Source organism: Petaurus breviceps, unplaced genomic scaffold (genome assembly GCF_028583685.1).
Source record: "Petaurus breviceps papuanus isolate PSGF00001 unplaced genomic scaffold, PetGlider_PUasm1.0 191, whole genome shotgun sequence".
Classification (NCBI taxonomy): domain Eukaryota; kingdom Metazoa; phylum Chordata; class Mammalia; order Diprotodontia; family Petauridae; genus Petaurus; species Petaurus breviceps.
The window spans coordinates 4,866,708-4,887,864 of NW_027185811.1; positions in this window are offsets into that span (position 1 = coordinate 4,866,708).

Sequence of the window (21,157 nt, forward strand, 5' to 3'; positions counted from 1 at the left end):
AATCAGAACAAAAGGGGAAAACCATGAGAAAGAAAAAACAAATAATAAAAAGAGAAAATAGTATGCTTCGATCTGCATTCAGACTCCACAGCTCTTCCTTTGGATGTGGATAGAGGAGTGGGGAACCTGTGGCCTTGAAGCGGCATATGGAATTCTAGGTCCTCAAGTGTGGCCCTTTGTTTCAATCCAAACTTCACAAAACAAATCCCCTTAATAAAAGGATTTGTTCTGTAAAACTTGGATGCAGTCAAAAGACTGCCCCCGAGGACATAGAAGGCCACATGTGGCCTTGAGGCCGCAGGCTCCCCACCCCTGAATAGCATTTTCCATCCTGAGTCTTTTAGAATTGTCTTGGATCATTGTGTTGCTGAGAAGAGCTAAGTCTATCCAAGTCGATCATCACATAATGTTGCTGTTACTGTGTACCATGTTCTCCTGGTTCTGCTCACTTCACTCAGCATCAGTTCATTTAAGTCATTCCAGGTCCTTCTGAAATCCACCTGCTCATTATTTCTTATAGCCCCAAAGTATTCCATTACATTCATAAACCACAGCTTGTTCAGACATTCCCCAATTGATGGGCACCTCCTCAATTTCCAATTCTTTGCATATGTGGCCTTCCTCAGCCATTCTCTTCCACCATCTCTCCCCATCCCACAAAACAATTATAAGAATGGAAAGCAAAAAACCCCTATTATTGAATCTCCTATCAAAAAAAAAGTCTCAGTCTAACAAGTTGCAGGGCCCAGAATAGGACTAGGAATGCTAGAAGAAGGTAGAGTTGATGAATCAACTAATCTAGATAGTGTCTCAGACAGGTGGGCACTCCCTCACTTTCCTCTTGGCTAAGTGGATGGACATTTGGGGCAGGTTGAAGCTATAAGCCTAAATAGAGTTAGTCTACAGCTGGAAAAAGAATTATCTCATGTTGAATATTCTAGGTGAATAGGACAAGCGGTTGGTTCCTAAGTAAAGTAAAAAAGGAGAAAGACTTGTATTTTTATACAAAAAACCCTTTGACCCAGCTATTCCACTGCTAGGCCTATACCCAAAAGAAGTCAAAGAAAGAGGAAAAGTTCATTTATGTGCAAAAATATTTATAGTAGCTTTTTTTTTTGTGGTAGCAAAACCAAACCAAACCCTTGAGACTTCAATGAGTGCCTAAATAGTGAGGAATGGTTGAAGAAGTTGTGACATATTATAAAGCTAAAAAATTTTATTATCATTATTATTATTATAAAGTTAAAAGCTGGCAATTCTTCTTTTGAAAAGTGTTCATATCTTTTGACTAGTAGTCTATTGGGTAATGGCTTTTGGTTATACAGTATATATATGTGTGTATATTCACACATATATACATATCTATCATCTATCTTTCTATATGTAAATATATATGTTGTCTATATATCTTGTATATCAAACACTTATCCGAGAAACTAGTTTCAAAAATTTTTTTTCCCATTTGACTACTTTCCTTCTTAATCAGTATGCATTAATTTTGTTTGTGCAGAAGTTTTTCAGTTTTATAAAGTCAAAGACATCTATTTTACCTTTTGTAATTGCCTCTGTCCCTTGTTTGGTTAAGAATACATCTCTTTGGGGGCAGTTAGGTGGCTCAATGAATAGCCCTGGAATCAGGAGGACTTGAGTCCAAATCCAGCCTCAGACATTTGACATGTAACTAGCTGTGTGACCTTGGACAAGTCACTTAACAACAATTATCTTGCCTTCTCCCCTCCAAAAAAAAAAAATAATACATCTCCTACCCTTAGCTGTGAAAGCCATAAAATCTGCTTCTCTTTGAATTTCTTTGTATGATCTTTAATATTAGGGTTATATAACCATTTTGAACAACAAAACACTTTTTAAAAGGCACAGAAAAGAGCAGAAGGAGATTTAGAAACAGACAACGGGAACTAATATTCTGAATTTAGTGCTTATTTTATTAAAAAAACTCCCCCAAAACAAAAACAAAACCCCAACAGCAACAAATTGCATGTAATGAGCTTCCCAGTTTCTTTTTACAGATGTTTTTAAGATCCTTTGTATATGGAAACATTTAGGGCTTTTGGTTTTGTTCAGGTCAAAATATTAAAACATTCTTTAAAAAATCATCCCCAGGGGGCGGCCAGGTAGCACAGCGAGTAAGAGCACAGGCTCCAGTGTTGAGAAGACCTGGATTGAATCCTGGGCTCAGACACTTAGCACCCACCCAGAAACACCTGGCCGTGTAACCTTGAGCAAGTTACTTAACCCCAATTGCTTAGGGGCGGCCAGGTGGCTCAGTGAGTAAGAGCACTGGCTCCAGTGTCGGGATGACCTGGATCAAATCCGGGCTCAGATACTCACCACCACACCCAGAAATAACTGGCCATGTAACCTTGAGCAAGTTACTTAACCCTGATTGCTTTAAAAAAAAAAAAATCATCCCCATAGTTGGTGTGCAAGGGGCAGTGAGAAGAGATCTCTGATCTCCCTTTGCTTTTCCTGTTCTAATCCCAGACCTGAAACAGTTGCCCTAGCACCTCTCCTTTATTTCTCCTTCATGATAGCACTGACCCTGAAGATACTGCCTTCATCTTTTTCATGACCTGTGGGGATTGAGTGCTTAAGGAATGACCCCCTGGCACTCTAGAAATGAAAGGAAGGAAGACAAGCAGGCAAAGGTTGCTGGGAAATGGCTGGATAGACACCCCCTATGTGAGGAGAGATTGACAATTTTCCTTGCAATTTTTCAATGTCTCATGAAGATCTAAATTATAGTGAATTAAGTGCATACATTGCATAAGTCTGTGGGGCAGGGGCATCCATTGAGAAGGGAGAGTTCAGGCGAAGGGTAGGAGTGGAGTGTATCAGCAATGCCATATTCACAATGCCTATAGAGATTACAAATATGCTGATATAATTATCCATTAGAAAATACGTCATGTTTGCCATATGAGGAAATAAACTAGAAAATTTATTAAGATACCAAAAGACTGAGTCCCAAAACCAGAAAGTGAAAGCCATCAGAGTAGTTATGACATTGGCACAGGTAGATAAAGTAGAAAGCACCCACATTTTCAAGCCTTTAAAACAGAACAGGCTACCTCAGGCAAAGGTCCTCCTCTCCCCACGCACAGCAACCACCCAGCGTCCTGGAAGTGCACTCCCAGCAGCTCCGGCCCCTGGCAGTCCTCAGCAGGAGTCCTTAGCAGAAAGTCCTTAGCAGTTCTAACTCAAAAAAAGGGCTTCGCGCTGCCACTGCCTCTGCTGCTGCCGCCGTCACCACCACCGCCAGCCACCGAAGGAACGCTAGCTTGGCTTCCGCTTCCTCTTGCTCCGCCCCTTCCTGCTACGTCAGCAAGTCCAACGGGGCATGGAAGATCTTTAAATCCCATAACCCTTACATGGAGTCATATACTTTTCTATAATTTTCTAATAATTCTGGTCCTATTTCATAACCTTCTGGTCTCAATTTGGAATCTAGTCAACATAAATTCTAAGTTGTTCATGAAACAAACTTGGCAGTATGGAAGGCTTCAATAGAAATACAAGTTGAGTAAGCAGTTTTAAGACCCTGTTGAAATTACTTGAGTATATTGCCACCTGGTGGGCAAGTTAAATATCATCTTTCTTTGGATAATTAAATAAGTGACACCCTGTTTTCCATAGGCTTCAACATCTCGTGTGTCTCATGGGCCATCACCATGTACATATACGGCTTATATTATCTCACACACCTATTGTGTATGTACATGTGTGTCCAGTCATTTTCAGTCTTGTCTAACTCTTTGCAACCCCATTTGGGTTTCTTTGGGGGGGAAGCTATTGGAATAGTTTTCCATTTCCTTCTCCAGCTCATTTTACAGATGAGGAAACTGAGGCAAACAAGGTTAAGTGATTTAGCAAGAGTCACACAGCTAGTGTCTGAGGCCATATTTGAACTCAGTTTTCCTGCTTCCAGGATTGGTTCTCTATCTCCCATGCCACCTAGCTGCCCCACACATCTATTGCATTGTCAAATAAATAAATTTGTTAGAGCCTTTGTTAGGTGATGCCACCATTTTTCCTTCATTAATATAACTTAATATACACTTAAGCACCTATTATGCGCAATTAGTTGTGGAGATAGAGACAAAAAATAAAAACAGTTCCTAACCACAAAGAGCTTACGTTTTACTCAGTGATACAGTATTTTTTTTTTTTTTGAGAGGGGAAGGCAAGGCAATTGGGGTTAAGTGACTTGCCCGAGGTCACATAGCTAGTAAGTGTCAAGCATCTAAGACTGGATTTGAATTCAGGTCCTCCTGACTCCAGGGTCCACTCTCTATTCACTCCTCCATTGGCTGTCCCCATTACTTAGTAATGTAGCATGTAAATAAACAAACAAAAAACCCCAAAGACAATATAATTTGAGGAGGAAGAAAGCACTAATACCTGGGGGCAGAGGGGAACTACGGAAAGTTTCTTATCAGGGGAAGCACCTAAGCTGAGCCTTGAAAGAAGCTAAGGATTCTCAAAGTCCAGTTTGATGAAAGAGAGAAATAAGAGATGTAATGCCACGTTAGGGACCAGCAAGTCGGTCAGTGTGCCTGGAATGCAGAGATCATAAGGAAGAATGCAATGAGACTGGAAAGGTAGGCTGGTGACTCCAAACACAGCCCAAGCATACTGAGAGAAACTTCTCACAATGGAGACTTCCTCCTCTCCCTTGGTGATTCATTTCCGTGCCTTACCTCTTAAGCCATCGCTGAAATCTTGCTAATATCCTGCTAATAACTAATCTAAATCCTTCCTGATTTAATTTCAACCTTTCATCCATGTTTTGTTTGATTTCTTCAGAAGATGGCTGGGGGATTTCTATGTGGAGTTCTCAAAACAGAAAGGTCTTCAGTCTTTCTGCCCAAGGAAGAGAGAGGCTGATGGTAGCAGAGGTTGGGGGGGGGGGGGAAGGCTGGGAAGAAGGAGGAGGGTCTCTTCTCCCACTGCCCACTCAACCTAAGACAGGATTAAAATTCTTTCAATCTTGGGTATCAGTAAAGCTTTTCTTATTTGGTGGCCTGGATAGAGAACAAGGTGAAACACGGTAGACAGCAGATGACTAATGGGTCTGGAGGTTTGGGTCAGTCTGAAACCTCTGATCATTGCCCCTCTCCTCAGTTTACACCAGGACCTTTATTTAAGAGACCTAAACTCTTTAAGGAACTCACTCACACCATTCAGGCATGTAGACTTGGGAGTATCTCCTTTTACACATGGATCTCCAGGAAAGTTACCTTTTCAAGTTCAAGGCATGGTGAATCAGCATTCATTTAAAACCTACCCACTATCCCCAACTGATGTGTTTACCTTTACCAGTTAGCACACTAATTCAAATAAAAGGTATTTAACCAAACAGCATATCAAAGAAAGTGATTCCTCTATAGAATACCGTCTTCTATAAGTTACCAGCAGTGGAGGTGGTAACACATGTAGGGGACACATGCAGTCACACCTCTGATTTGCTGGTATTTTCTGGTAATATCAGCATGCTGTTCCTGGTTTCCACTCCTACTTCCTTTCTCTGTTTTCTTACAAGGATGGTCTGAACTCTTTTAATTCGGAGTTGCTAAAGAAAGACAACAAAAGCCAGCCAGAGTGGTACAGACTAAATCTAGTTAGAGGAATACAGCATGTATCTGGTACTGATTGTCCATCGTCCCCAATAATATTTAATTTAGGATTAGAAAATTCCTTGAAACTCCCAATTTAACCCTTTATGAAGGTATATATATATATAATATATTTTAAAAAGTTTATATATAAATATATATATATATAAACTTTTTTTTTTTTTGCTTTTTGGAGGGCAGTTGGGGTTAAGTGACTTGCCCAAGGTCACATGGCTAGTAAGTGTTAATTGTCTGAGGCCGAATTTGAACTCAGGTCCTCCTGACTCCAGGGCTGGTGCTCTACTTCCTGTGCCACCTAGCCTCCCCCTATATATAAACTTTTTATGAACCAATTTCAGAGACTCCTAAAAACAACAAAAAGCTACAACAGTAACAAAAACCACAGCATCTGTGTGGAGACTGGAGCTCCCAGGATCTCCTCTAATTGGCGTGCAAGTAAAGTTGAGCAATATGAAAGCTAAGAGAAGAAGGCAAGGTCATTGTCCACTCTCCACTCTTTTCTTGGCCCTTCTTATTATTATTGGCCTTATTGTGTGTACTGGCCAACAACAGACTCCTTGACTACTGTATTCCGTCTCCCTTCCTACAGATGTAATAGGCAACTACCGTTACATTGACCATATGCTGTCGAATAAATAACCTCCATCTGCTCAGTTAGTGTCCCCAGATTTTCATCACCAATTGTTAAATGGGGGAAATGGTAGCACCTAGCTCCCAGGGTTGTCGTGAGGACAATATAAGATAATATCTGTAAAGCATTGAACATAGTGCCTAGTACATAATAGATACTTAATAAACGCTAAATTCCCCTTTCCCTCCCTCCCAGATTCCTTGTGCTTGAAGGTGATCTGGGCCCACTGTTGACAGGAGGGAATTGTCTCTTGGAGTCAGCAGAATTGAGACTTGAGCTGAACCCGGTATAGGGATTCCAGATACCATCACATTCAGCATTCCTCTTTGCCCTTGCCTAGATCTTCAGAGACTTTTTTTATAGCTGTCCACCCTCACCCATGCCTCCCACTCCATGCTCATGGATCCCATGGAGAGAGACTTAGTGGTTGAGTTTTTCTCCTTCTGACTGTCCCGCCTGTACTCTGGCAATTTCCTCTGGCAACTCCCACACCCTGGGCTAACTTTAGGGTTGGTTTCCAGCAGTGGTTGGAGTTTTCATGTTAAAAAAAAAATATTTTAGGCCGTTGGCGGGGAGGGAGCAGAGGGATGGGCAAAGAATAATAAATATGCTTGTGAAAGGAAGATTGTCTGGATGGGTTGCAGCTGTTACTGTCCACAGGCTGGCCTCTGGGTCATGCCAGGGACTAGGGAACCAGTTGCTTTCCCCAGCCCAATAAGAAAAAAAAAAAAACCAACTATATGCATGGAGGAGAAAGTCTTCTTTCCCCTCTCCAGGTCTTCTCTCACTATTTTCCTTTGTAACTCATGGTTTTTGCCTTCATATTTAAGACTCGATTCAAGTCACCTTTCCTAAGCCCCTGCAACCATTAGTATCCTTCCCAAGCTACCTGTATTTATTCAGAATATAATAATGTACACATATAGATGTTCTTTTCTTACTAGGTTTAAAGTTCCATACATATAGGGCGATCCCTGTGCTTTATTTTTTTGTCTTGGTATTCCTAGCACATAGCATAGTGTCTGGAACATAATAAGTGCTTAATAAATACTTATTGATTGATTGGTATTTGCTAAGGTCAGAACAAACAGGAAAGGACTGGATTAAGGTTAAAAAGTCAGAAAGGACTTCTATTAATCAGAACTTGCAGTTTTGTTTGTTTCTATCTTAGGTCCCCTTCCCCTGAAGTTCATCTTCTTTCCCAGCTCTGGAAATAACAAAAGGAAGGGGGAAGAAGAGCAGGGGATAAAACATTGATATAATGTTTACTATGTGCTAAGCCTCCTACACCCAATAATAGGCTACACTAGGGGGTTTGTTGATAGAATTCAGGAGATTCATGAATTTGAATTGGGAAAACATTACACCATTATTTTCACTAACAGATAATGGAAATCTAGCTTTTCCTTCAATTATTTAAAAAAATTATTCTGAGAAGAGACTGCCAAAAAGATACAAAAAGGTTAAAAATCTAAAAATCCCTGCTTAGAGAGCTGGCTTTGATTACTATTCTCACAGCACCAGCCTTAGGATTGCATCCCCTTCCTGTTCTATTTCCAGCTTTTTTTGTCCTTCTATTCTTCCTTATTTCCCAATGTCTCTCCCTCTCCCTTTCCCCCCTCCCATCTTTTTTCTCTTAATCTTGCTGTCTGTTTCCAGGTCCTTTATAGAGAGGAGAGGGAAAAGTGTGTACATTGAGGAGTGGGCAGGGCGGGGGTTGGCAAAGGACAGAAACAGAACAAGAAACCTCAAGTCTGATGGGAGGTTAACACTTACCAATATTTGAGACGAGCAGGATAACAGAGACAGAAGATGTATATACCCAGAAACAGATGGAGAGAGAAACTGATAGTAAGAAAAAGTCAAAGGCAGAGTCAGAAAGAAACAGTGAGGAAGAGTGATCACCAAGTAGTTGCTCCAATCAGGGCCACCCAGGCATTCCTGTGGCCTGTGATGCCAGGGAAGGCCCAGCATAGCAGGGCAGTTGGGACAGCCCAGTGCCTTGGCTCAGCATCGCAGGGGTGCTAGAGATAAAAAGGGTCCCCTCACCTACCCCATCACCTCTATCATGCCAGAGATTTCAGGATCTAGGGCTGGAAGGGACTTTAGAGACCACAGACTCCCTCCTCCTCATTTCATATCAGAGGAAACTCAGTCCTAGGGAGATGAAGTGATTTATCCAATGCCCTCTACGTATTAAATAACATAGTTGGGATTACAGCCTAGGTTCTCTGACTCCAAACTTATCCTAGTTTTAGGGGGAAACCTATTCTTCCTTTGCAAAACCTTCTTTCTCTTAGTCTTGAACAGTGGACTCATGGATTTATATGTAAATGATCATGTAATAGCAGCTTTAAGTGATATTGAGATATAAATAAATTCAGGCTACAGTGTCTGTAGCCGGATAACAAATCTTTCTCATATACACATTTTCTTTCACTTGTCAGAGAGGAAACAGGAAGTGAAATGATTGGATAAGTGAGGGGGACCTGGTTTGTTTTTCTTAGGCAGTACCCCAGGAAAGGGGGGGGGGAATAAAGGGGATGATGATGATATTAAGAATTCTCAGCAGACCCAGGTCTCCTAAGGAATATCTATTAACAATGAATAAAAGTTCCAAATGGGATTTTAAAACCAAAGAAAAACATCATTGATATTCTCAGTACCATAAAGGATAGCCCAAGGACGTGGGACCTAAAGGAAAGGAAGTTACAGTGTTCAAGGCCTCCAGTGAGAGATGACAAAAGGAAACCAGGGTATTGGCAGCATGCCAGGGTCTCTGCCAACTGCAATGGGGCCACTCTAGGGGCAGAGGCGTGGGTAGGCCCCTGAGTTGAAAACCTGAAGCCACAGACCACTTGGTAGGTGACTGCCCAGGGAAATAAAAGGTAACAGCATAACCACAGGTCCTGGAAGGCCCCAGGGGGACCAGACTAAAAGTCAGTTTATCTGGGTCAAGTAGCTCCACAGTCCTTCCCCTGACGTGGCAAACCTCCAGTAGGTGACATCCCAAGGAAACTGACAAGGTCCATGCTATGGTCGGGGAAGCCTCAGAAGACAAAAGGATAGCTACAGACTGTGGCAATGGGTGGAGTCTGTTACCAGAGACGTAACCAGAACTCTAATCTCAGGACAGAGAAGTGGAAGAAGGCAGGGCCTGGATCTAGGCAGCCTCCCACCCAAAGACCACAGGACAGCAATCTATAGACTGTAGCAGATGCAGGATCTAACAATGATATAACTTCAGCTCTTGCAAGACAGCAAGAGACAGTGCTTAAACTTTATCATTCCATCTAATATTACTTGAAGGGGGGCAGAGCTTGGCCTTGGCATAGACTTAATTCAAGAACTATAGCTATAGATATGAGAAAAAAGAAAAAGAAAAAACCCTCTGACAATAAAGAAATATTGTGCATTAAAGAATCCCAAGATAAAATCCCAGAGAAAGAAAATAACCCCCAAATAATAACCTCAGAATAACCTCAGAAAAAAAGTAAGGGACTCCAAGAATGGATAGAAGAAATGAAAGAAAAGCTGAAATAGATAAAAAATGAATGGAACATTTGGAATGAGAATAAACAACTTGGAAAAAAAAATTAAACAACCTTACTCAAATAGTTGACACCATAAAGATATTGACTAGAACAAACAATTCAATGATCCAATGGAGCGATAAGAAATATTAACACAAAATAAAAAAGATAAAAAATTAGGACAATTTTGATAACTACTATTAAAAACAACTGATTGGGATAACAGGACAAGGAAAGGTAATTTAAAACTATGATCAAAGAAAAATATCCTTTAAAAAAAGCATAAAAGAAAATTCTCTGGATAGATTAGACGTCAGGGTACAAAGTGAAAATAGAATATACTCTTCATTTCTTGAGAGAAACCCCAAATTGAACACATCTGGAAACATCATAGCTAAATTCCACAGTTTTCCGGTCAAAGAAAAGATATTGCTAGTAGCCAGGAAGGTAGAAATAGTTTTGTGTGCTGTTAGTTATGGGGTTTTATGTGGTGTTGCACATAGGGAGGAAGATAAGATTAGAAGAATGACAAATATGATGCGGCATGTCTGTATAAGGAATGTACTGAATTGTTTCTTTCAAGAGGCTTACAAAGAAAGGAGCATCAGGGAGGTGGTGGAGAGAAGGAAATCTTTGGAATGGTAGACAAGCACGGGAAGTTGTCTCTATAATCCCTAGATTGTCTCCCCTGATCCCTTAACCCTTTTTGGGCTTGCTTGAAGCTCTAGAAACTATTGAGAATGGACCTTTCCTGGACTAGATCCTTCTCTTTCACCCCGCTTGAGCTGAGATCTTATCTTGCTCCCAAATGAAGAGTTCATTCACCATTGCATATTATTTAGTATGTTGTATTTCTCCTGGGCAGCTAGGTGTCCCAGTGCATAGTGTCAGGCCTGGAGTCAGGAAGACTCATCTTCCTGAATTAAAATCTGGCCTTAGACACTAATTGTGTGATCCTGGGCAAGTCACTTAACCTTGTTTGCCTCAGTTTCCTCCTTTGTAAAAAGGGCTGGAGAAGTAAATGACAAACCACTCTAGTATCTTTGCCAAGAAAACCCCAAATGGGGTTACAAAGAGTCAGATATGACTGAAGAATTATTGAACAGCAAGAAGAACATAATTTTTCCAGTATTTGTTTTCCATTTCCTTGAATAAATGAATTTAGTCACTATTTGATATATACTAGACTAGAGATATTTGAGAGATGGAAGATGCTAGTCTTGGAGATTGGAGGAGTGATTGTTCAGCCTTAGCTGCCCTACTACCTGTCTCCCCACCTCTTTCCCACTCATACGCCTTCCCTGCAACTTTCTAGTCGACTCTCCTCATATACTCTGATGGATGGAACAGACCTCAGATCATAACTATCCATATCACCCTCAAGGCACATTTTTCTATTTAGGCAACTTACACACACCTAATCTTACATTTGTGTACATAAGGAATCACAGTCAAGATTGCAAAAGTCTTAATAATAACTAAGGAAAAATTGGAATATGATATACCAAAAGGAAAAAAGAAGACTTTCTTACAAAGGACTATTTGTACCACAAAACTGAATATGACAAAACAGAAAACTTTCCTTAAAATTTTTTGTTATGAGTTAGAAAAACAAAAAAATAAACATTTGTATACACAAATAAGACCAGGAAAAGAGGATAGTAAATGAAATCATAAACTGATCATGCACAGTTTGAGTTTTTAAAAATCTATGTTAAATCTAATGTGGTAGAACCAACATTGCCCTGCTTTTCTGCTTCCTCTATAAAGTTTCTTCTGCTTACTTTAGTGTATTTAATAAAAATGTTCCCTTTGATGTCCTTTTGTTTTCTTCTTTTTTTTCATTACTGTAATTTCCCCTATATGCTCTCCCATGACCCACCCACCCTACACACCTCTCGCTTGTTTTGGAGGCATGGCAGGATACTGGCCAGTCTCATACTTCAGGTTTGGAATTAGAATAAAATGAGACACTTTTAGATCTTCTGAAGTGAACCAAAGGGGACCTTCTTAGCCGTCATGGAAAGGATAGTAGGCGAGGTGACAGTCTTGATTCAGCTGAGGACCTTTTCCCTGTCTCTGTGTTGTCCGTGCTGATCTGCTCTTCCTACCTGAGGGAGAGCTACCACTATTTTCTCATGGGCCAGTATCTGTACTTAGAACACTAAGAAAATATATAAATGGATAGAACCTTTAGTTGAGCCATTTAGGTCTCCAGAAGGTTTGCAAAGTATTTTAAAAGACGACTGTAGGGGGCGGCTAGGTGGCACAGCAAGTAAAGCTCTGGCCCCGGAGTCGGGAGGACCTGAGTTCAGTTCTGGCCTCAGACACTTCACAGCCACACTAAAAACTAGCCGTGTTACCTTGGGCAAGTTACTTAACCCCAATTGCCCTCCAAAAAGCAAAAAAAAAAAAAAAGACAACTGTAACTTAAAAGTCTAACTTATGCCTTGGCAGGAAGAAACAAGAGGAAATTCTTGTGAAAGTCGGAAGTTCTGCTACTACCTAACTGTACAAATTGGCCCTCCAAACTTGTTATAACGGCAAGAGATAAAAACCATCTTGGACCTGATTCCCTCTGAAGTTTTCTTCAGGATAGCTTGGCTCTTGTTCAGTCGGTTGCAGGATAGGACCTTTAGGTGAGTTACTGGGGTCCCATACTGCTTATCCAGCATCTACCCCAGCCCATCAGATGATCTCAACTTTTCCCACATCTTTAAATAGGTTAGAAGTCTGGCTAACTGCCATAGAGCCAGGTGTGAAAGGGAATAGCTTGTAGGGTACTTTAGTTTAGTAGAACTGATGCTGCAGGATGAACCAAACGACAGGTTAAAACACCTGATGCCCATACCCAACAGTGCAGAAAATATGTTGGCAGATATAGAAAACCAGACAGTTGTGGAAATAAAAATCTGCTTAAGGAGTATGAAACTGCTCACTTGCAGAATGAATTAGCTAAGAATGGAAGGAAGGAAGGCACTGTGCTAAGAGCTTGGCAAATATGATATACATAATATATTATATATCATTTGATCCTCACATTTGATCCAAAAAACCCTGGGAAATAGGTACTATTATTACCCTTATTTTATGCCCAGGAAATAGAGGCACCCAGATGCTGTGTCCATGGTCACACAGCTAATAAGTGTCCAAGGTCAGATTTGAACTTGGGTCTTCCTGATTCCAGGTCCAGAACTCTATCCACTGCATTACCTAGTAGCTTCTGGATGGTGCCAGGGCATCTATACTTTGCAGGTTTTTCCAAGAGAGGAGGAAATGATATTCCCCAGGAGCTAACCAGCAAGCCTAGGATGATGGATTAGGGAGGTGCAACTTTTGTACCTAGTCCAACAGGACATCAGTGTTCCAAGACTTTGTTTCCCGTACCAATTAGGTTTCTTTCAATAACTTTTAAGGAAAACTAGCCTTAGTGTATTAGGCAGATCTTGTTCCAGCCACACCTTGTAACATATGAGTATAGTGAAACAAAACAAATTTGTGCTGCATTGATTGTGTCTGATTTATGTAAGTCTCATTCTGTACCTATAGACCCTCTCTACAAGAGATGGGAACCATGTTTCTTTATCAGACTTCTGGAGCCATGATTGGTCATTACATTGATCAGAGTTAAGTCTAAGTTATTTTCATTGTATAATCAGTTTTCCTGGTTTTACTTACTTCACTCCTCATCAATTCATACAAGTCTTCCTTCCCAAGTTTCTCTGAATCCATCCCTTTTCTTATTTTCTACAACACAATAATATCCCATTATTTTAAAATACAGTAATTTATTCAGACATTCCCCAACCAATGGATGCTCACTTTTTCTCCAGTTTTTTTTATGTAACAAAAATATTGTTATAAATATTGTTGCATGTATGGGTCCTTTCCTTTTGATCTCTAGTAGTGGTATCATTGGGTCAAAGGATACCTGTAGTTTAGTGACTTTAGGGGTGGGGAGGATCTCTGTCTGTACCTCTGCTCCACCCAAGGAGATAGCCTAGTCAAGACTGCACTTTGAACCCCTGCAAATGGATTCCCTATCACTGCAATGCTTACCATTACCACCCAGAACTCACATTTCCTTTTTTCCAGGCTTTTTCTTTCCTCTTGTTTCCCCGCTCTTTCTTCCTCCCACTTTCCTTCTGCTTTCTTGACCTTTGAATGTTTTAGGCCTGCAGGGGTGCCTTGAGGTCACATGTGGCTTTCTAGGTCCTCCACTGTGGCCTTTTGATGGAGTCCAAGTTTTATAGAACAAAGCCTTTAATTAATAGGATTTGTTCTGTGAAGTTTAGATTCAAACTTGAGAACCTAGAGGGTGACACGTGGCCTCAATGCTGCAGGTTCCTCACCCCTGCTTAGGGTTTGGGAAGCTGCTCTTCTGGGCTCTCTGCTGGCTTCTTAAGCTGTATCACCTCAGGCAGCAATGAAGGCTCAGGGAGCTGAGGGAATGGACCCAGTGTATATTAGAAGGAATGCACATTTAGGAGACTCCTCTGGATAACGTGGCACTGTCTTCACCTTCATCTCCTAGATGTCCAGCAAAGTTTGAATGAGATATTTCTCAAACCCTACCAGGCCAGTGGGGTGTCTGGCATTTCTCCCTGATCAGCTGGCAGTTGCCTGCCTTCTAGAAGGCATCATTAATGGTAATGATCCAAGGCAGACTCAATGTTCCTGCTCTTAAACAGGTGTCATGGAAAATTTGAGACCTTGATCTTAGTTCTTGATTGTTCCTCCCCTATTTTTTACAACTGGAAACTTTCGGCTGCTTTGTTCTCATTAACTAGGAAAGGGAGGGGGGAAGAGTGGCCTGAGTCAGCAGGTGAGGGTAGAGGCACCTGCTACTTCTTCTGATCAGTTATGACCTACACACACACACACACACACACACACACACACAGTGATATGTGTGCACATAAAATCATGTGCCTATGGAAACAGAGCCTTCACTCCTTCAATAAAATATGTCTCCTTTTATGTCACCCTCCACCTCAGGACTAAACCCTTCTACCTTTACCTACCTGCTTACTAGTCCCCAGCACTCTGGCACACTATTTCCCCATTCCTTTTCCCCCACTCCGGCCATCTGTTGTCCACTGTTTTCTCCCAGACTCAAGGGTAACAAGATTTCCCCTTAAAGATCCCAATAAAAATTTATGATCAGAAAACAACTTAAGAGATTGCTTCCCTCCACTGGGTCCTGGCTTCTCCTTATCTCCACCCACCTCTAGTCATCTCTTACTCTACTAAGTCCTTGACTAAGGGTTCATGGAAACTTTTCAGGTCACTGATTCTCTCCTTCCTCAAGGGAATAGGGCCCATCTTCCTTCCTCCTTTTCCTCCTCCCTCTTTTAACAGAGATTCTGGTGTACACAGCTCCTCCTTTTAAGCAACTCCCAACCCTTCTCAGAGAAGAACTCACCTGTTTCCACAACGGTGTAGTGGGAATAGGGAAGAATGAAGACTGTTCATGCCATTTTACAAATAGGAAAACAGAGATCCTGAGAGGGTCCGTGACTCAGGTTCAACATGGCTGGGTTGAGACTAGAATCTGAGGTTCCTGGTCAGCAGCTATTACTGGTCTATTATGGTTTGTGTCTAAACCAAGATGTGAAGACTGAGATGGGGATTGGAATTAATGAGGAACTCCAGAATTAAAGAAGAATGAAGACAGGGTAAAGACATGCTTAAATGCTGCTGAGAAAAGAATGGGAAAGGCTATGGAGTTCCCTTTCTTCCAAAGAGTCTTGCTGAGCTTAAACTTGCACATTCACTCACTTACTCAAGTATATAGAGAGCACCAACTTGTCTGCCATAGTGCTAGGCCTAATGAAACCTGAATAGTTATGGTAGGGTCCTTGGGTTTAAGAAGAATAGTTAGGGAAACAAAACATTTATGTGGAAAATAATAGTAAATAATACAATAATCATACGTGATTAGGTGCTTAGAAATATGAACAAAAGTTACCTGTCCTACTTGGGCAATGCCTCTGACCCCATTTAGAGAAAGGGGAGAATCAGAGAAACAGAGGGCTGGCTTGTCTTCCCCAGGTGTCTTTAGAAATAGAATTATGTAGTAAGATAGATGCAGGAATTCAGCCACTCTGGAGAAGAAGTTGCAACAGTGGGCCAGGGCTGAACCCAGACCCAGGCTGGCTGACCATCATCCTCTGTACCACTTCTCTCTGCCCCTTCCCACTGTGAGCTTTACTATTCATCTTTCACTCATTACTATCCCTAGGACTTCTCTCCTGTTTCTCTTCCTACCCCTACATTAATCAATCCCTTGCCATATAGGAGCAAAGTGTTCCCAATTCCCACCCCTAGTTCTCTCACCCACATCCTCTGCAACCCTACTTCACACTTGACCCACTCCAACCCCACTCCTCCAATCCCTTTCTTTGTCCTCTCTAGAATTCCTGTTCTATAATGAGCAAACTCCTCTTCATCCTGGACTTCTTTCTCTTATACTCCATCTACTAGCCCTCAATGAGACCCGGCTTTCCTCTGATAATCCTACATCCCCAGACATCCTCTCTAGTATAGCCTGTACCTTCTCCCACACCACTTGACACCTAGTCCTGGAGGGGAGGTTGGAATATTCTTTGTTCCCCACAACCACTTCTAGACCCTCCTTTAACTTATATCAGTCATTCAGCAAGCTCTCCTTTGAAGTCCACTTAAACAGAATTTTTCAGCCAATCCAAATCATGGATAAATAGAAATGTTTAAATAAATAAATAGCAAATTAATATTCTTCAACTGGGCCCTTAATGCAGCATGATTGTCCTTATATTCTTCTCGAATTGCTTCCTATTTCAGTTCCAAATATTCTCCACCCTCCTCAAAAGTCCCACACACTGCCTCTTCCTTCCGGCTATAGAACTTTGTTTCTCACTGAGAAAATTGAGGACATTCAATATTGGTTCCTTCTTCTCCCATTCTCTTCATCTCAAAATCCCTTGATGCCACTTCCAACTTTACTCTCCTTCCCCCCAGTATCTGACAAAGAGGTGACCCTTCTCCATGTGCCAAGACCAACCCCAATACATATAACCTTGATCTTTCCTCCTTGAAGGTAGTCATCATTACCTCTCTTGAATCTTTAACCTTCAAATATAACCTGTCTCTCCATCCTTCTGTCCTTTCCCAGCTAGCCAGTTCCAGTTGGGCAACTCAGCTCCTCCTCTGCTCTGTTCTGCTCTGCTCTGCTCTCCTCTCCCCTTACCTGAGGGCGTTCTGCCCAATGGACAGTAGATGACTGAAGGCTACCTAGTTAACTTGGGGTTTACTGCCTAGATTTCTCTCTCAAAGACCAAGCCTTAAACCCAATTCACTCTAGTTAGACAGTTAGAAAGTTTTTGGAAAGAGGAATTTATTAAGGTTGTGTAGTAAGAACACTTGATACAAAACACTTCCCCCTAAAAGTTTGTAAAATATGCCCTTGCCAGCATGTTCAGAGTCTTTCCATCTAAAATTTCCTATACATGATGTCTTTCGTGATTATAATGTTAATTCCTTGAGAAGAGGGACTGTCTTGCTTTTCTATTTGTGTCACCAGCACTTAACATAAGAGTGCTTTGCACATAGTACTTGACAAATGTTTTTAAATCCCTTAATTCATTCATACTACCTCTTCACAAACACAAGAGAGATTCACTGTCCTTCATATCTGGTGAGCAGATAGGCTCAGCTGAGGGCACCTGGGGAAGACAAGCCAGCCCTTTGTTTCTCTGATTCTCCCCTTTCTCTAAATGGGGTCAGAGGCATTGCCCAAGTAGGACAGGTAACTTTTGTTCATATGCTTCCAATTCCTTTGACTTCTGTCTCTCTCATAAGAGTTACTCAGTCACCAGAGCTGGTTTTCCATTTTCAGTTAATACATGAGGTCTCCTTCTTCTATACTGCTCTCTTGTTCTCCCCTTTCCCTAGCGTTTCCCCTTTAGCCAGAATTTAGCTGGGTGTTCTCACTTGTGGGGAAGAGAGACCCTGGGACCCTAAGGATCTAAGGAGAGGGGTATTGTCTCTTGATTCCTACCATCCACAGCAAAAGAGATCTCTACCCAGTGACTGGCTCAGTTTTCTCTAAAGCTCTCAGCTGCCAAGGATGAAGTAGAGTGAATTTGGGGGGGGGGGGGAGGCAATTTATTAAACAATACACTCATATTCATGAAACAAAATCAGCACTGGTACACAACTAAGACCTTTCAGTATCTTAGACCCTAGAGTCTAGGGTCTAGACAATCTCTTCCCTTCTTTATTTTCCTTCTCTCAGTGGAGATCTGAGTTTTGGTTTGTAAAGATGGGATATGTAGGCCCAACTACACAGAAAATTATTCAGTTTCATTTTCAAGCTAGACTTCTTCAGGAAGTACTACCTGACTGAATGGGTCTGAACCTAACTCTGCTGTCTCTAACATGCCTGCAGCCCCCATGAACCCAAAACATACACCACTGATACTCACTTTTCAAGTGTTTCCATATGTTTTCATAGAGCTACCAGTTCACATTATTAAGAACCACCAGAAGAACAGCTTTGGAACTGAAAGGACATGTATGTTCCATATAGACTTGACTTGTTTTTCCATAGGATTTCTTTTGTTCTTTACCTATTTTCTTTCATGTCCAAGCACATTTACCCATTTTATAGAGGGTAATTCTTCGGATAGGGCTTTACTCCGAGGTTCATTACTGTTATATAAGGTAATGTGGAACAATGCTAAACTTAGAACCAAGAGCTTGGATTTGAATCCTAGCTTCCATTCTCAAAGTTATGTGACTAGTTGGCCTCTCATAGCCTCAGTTTCCTTGCTTGTAAAATGGGCATGATAATATTTATACATTTTACTTCCTGAGATTGTTGTGAGGATGGTATTTGGAGTTATTAAGGTATTATATTAATGTGTTATTAATCTTATCATCGTCTGAGACCATATTTCTCAGGTTCAGACATGTGAAGGAAGGCAGAAGAGTTGTTCTGAACTGTGGACAATTTCCATCTCAGTTCTGGTTTTGCCCACCTCACCCTATGATTTGATTACTGAGTGCCTCAATATTCAATAGCCTCTGCCCCTGCATCCCCACCAGAGGCCTCCTGTTCTGAAGGTTGTTGGCTATGAGGAAAAAAGATTGAGCCCCTTTGAGTCCATGCATTTTAAGGAAGGATAGTGTCCATTTTCTCATTGCCTAGGGCAGCATTACTAACATTCCTTTGCTCAGAAATAATGTTCTCACAGACTCTTGGAATTAGCCAAGACTCTCTTTCCTTCCCACCTCTGCATTTAACAGGAAAGCTCCTCACCTACCTCTAACAAACAGGGTTTCATTTTCAGTGGGAAGGAAATGCCATGACCCACCAAAGTTACCCAACCTAATGTCTCCCATCCCTACTGTTAGAAATTTCTAACCAGCCTCCCTTTCTTTTCAGATTCACCATGAATCAATAGCATGCTGAGATCTAGACCCTTAGTCTATTCCAGAAGAATGAGCAGTTTTGGAAATAGGAAGATGAACACAGAGCTTGTTTTCCACATATCTGTTTCTATACTTCTGTCTTTCTATGTCTCTTCTTCTTTCTAAGTCTTTATATTTTTTTCTGTTGACCAATTTAGCTCCAGTTGTCAGAAACCCTTCCCCAAGGTCCCATGTATAGGGGGCATGTGGATTGTAATAATTATAAGAACTAGAAGCAGAAATATGCCAGAGTGAAGCATATCAGCTTGAGAAGACCAATTTTTAAATTTCCAGAGTAAACATTTTTTTTACCTCAGAAATCAGTAAATGCTACAAATCAGGGTTTGACAATTATTTTGTTGATTGTCTAGATTTAAGAAAGTGATGGAGAAAATGTTAATGATGGCAAATTGAATTTAAAAGTGTCAGGCATGAAATTCCCCCTCCCCTCCAGAAAACCAGTTATTAAGGAGGGGATTTTAGAGGTTGTCTAGTCTAATGGTTCCTAGGTTATAAATCAGAATTCTTGCAAGGCGTATGCATCAAACATTATCTTATGGTCTTTATTTAGCTCTAACAGAATGCAACCAAGTTGTAATGTAATCCAGGAAATGTAATCACAATGATTTCACTGAAGACAGGAACAGTCTAGTGGCATGGACAGAATTGTAGTTCTGGTAGAAAGTATGAATCTCCCTGTTCCCCCTTCCCACATGAAGGGAAAGGAGATTGAGCCTGAAAAGTTGAGCGTGAGGTTCCATTGGTGTTTGGAGAAGCACTAGGGTAGGTAGTAGTTGGATGGTTGAATAGTTGGAGATGCTCCAGAAGGTATTTTGAATGTAGACTAGAACTGGAAGTATTGACGCAGCTAGAGTTCTCTCTCCCCTTTGTGCCAGGAGTAATGTTCTAATCCCTCTTTCCATGCAGGTTAGGCTACTTTTTTTTCTTAAAATGTATTGAGAAATTCCTTGAAACTTGGTTGGCTCAGGTGGTCTAAAGTCTCAGCCTTTTGATGTTACTTCATCATTGCCTAAGTAAAAAGAGGTCAAGAAGGGCTAGAGAAGTCCCCAGATGCTTGGGCTGGTGAATCAAAAAGTCAAAGAAGGCTTAACTCCCCTCTCACATCCTTGTGTCTATAGTTGGCAGGCATTTCCTACATAATATTTATATTTCCTTAAGCTAGTTCTAATTTCTGGTTTTGTTTCATATAAAACTATGAACAATTGTAACTTCTTGGTGATTAATGCCTGTATGTTAATTGAATACAGAGGGAATACAATGGAGGAAGCCAAGGAATAGCTTGGACTACACAGAACTAAACAGGCAGAGATTTGAATCTCAGTTTAAAATAGGTAAAAGTTCAATGTTGGTTTTGGAGATTGTAACTGTTGCAATTTTTATTAGTATGATAGATACAGGCACATAAGCAGAGTACCCCTGACAGGTGTCACCACGGGCAGGAGGTTACTTCCAGGAGAGCTGTGATGATGTGTGACTCTTATAAACCTCCTAAATTGCACAGAAAGTGACCCTTAGTGCTTTACCCTAGTCTACTGAATCATGTGTACACAGATTTAGGGGAGAGGGCAGACTATAACAAAGATGCTTTTCTCAGTGACGGATAGCTCAGGCAGAGTTCCCAGTCCTCATCTCATTGCCCTTTCCAAGGCAAATCAAAAACTTCAGAAGCTCAGGAGTGAAGAGCTAAAAGGAGACACCGGCTAAAACAGAGTCAAGCCCTTAAGATCACTTAAGCCGGAAGCTGAAGAAAAGTGAGTAAGATCATATTCCAAAGGTGAGGGCAAGGAGATCTCGAATTGAGTACTTCTTCCCTTCACTTATGCTTTTTCATCTAACTACTGAACCTTGGCAGACAGTGCCCC